Source organism: Pinus tabuliformis, chromosome 4_2 (assembly GCF_031772625.1).
Source record: "Pinus tabuliformis cultivar Carrire ecotype Pingquan chromosome 4_2, CPIR1, whole genome shotgun sequence".
NCBI classification, from domain to species: Eukaryota; Viridiplantae; Streptophyta; class Pinopsida; order Pinales; family Pinaceae; genus Pinus; species Pinus tabuliformis.
In genome coordinates, this window is record NC_142304.1 from 1,161,725,990 (window position 1) to 1,161,727,242 (window position 1,253).

Consider the following 1,253-nt stretch of genomic DNA (forward strand, 5'->3'; position numbering starts at 1 on the left):
CTACATGATACATTTTGTTTGTGCTATGTAGAGTTGCGTAAGATTTTTCTCAGATCATTGCACCACAGAAGATCTGGTTCGTTCTCCCTCTCTAACGACCACTATTTACTATGCGGTTCTCGCTTTACCAGTCGAACAATTTTGATCAGTGATAAGTAGTTCTTTGTTTTGACTGGTTCATGTTCTTTGTCAATTTCTCTAAGTTATTATAAAAATAGCAAATTGTAAGTCATAGGTCAAAACTACTAAACACAAGGTCAAGTAACAGTACTTCAACAATTTTAATACACACCTTTTTAACATTATTTTCATATGGACGAACAATTGCGTTCAAATCGTTAGGCAGGCATGAACCAGGAACCATCGCTAGCAAAAGCCCAAAACCAAAATATTGTTTCAGGCAATAATAGCATAATGTGATATTCAATAAAAATATATCCCCAAATAACATGTCAATAGTTGAGTGTATAGAATAATAAGTTGATAATCATTGAAGTATTAACCCTTTTTGGATTATCAAATATCTAAAATCCAAATCTCATAGCGTACTTTTAAATTTTGAAAGGTGCATGTGTTTTTTTGAATGAATGAACTATCTCAATTCTTAAACTATAAAACCATTTGAAATTTTAAATAATATTATTTCAATTAATTTTATTAAAAATATTTGAAATATGTTTTAGTTTTATATATAATATGTGTTGATTTATTTTTTGGGAAGTTGTTATACAAGTTAAAATAAAAAAAATTAAAAGGAAAAAAAATAATTGGCAAAAAGACATGTTTCGTTGGGCACGAAAGGATACTTTAACAGCTCATTTACTCACTCATTACACATATTTATTCACTTTCTCCGACTTGAGAAGTAAGTAATGTGAGGAAGAGGTTGAAGTTTGCGAGGAGTCTTTGTGAGACAGTCTATGTTTTGATTTGTTGAATTTTCTAAGTCTACTTAATGATGTTGTGGAATGTGTTAAGGTAATATTATATATCATTGAAAGTAATTATCAATTGCAGAAAATTGTGTACTTAAACACTAGAAAATGAACATGATATTAAAGCTTGTTACAATTTTTATGTACACCATATTTACTTTTACTCCTACCTAAATTTATGCAAAGAATTGCATAAATTATGGTGGGGAGTAATCTTTGGTAAATATGTTTAAGTACCAAAATTTAAAGAATGTATTGCATATTTTCTTTTTACTTCTACTTAAATTTATGCAAGAATCACATAAATTATGGAGAGAA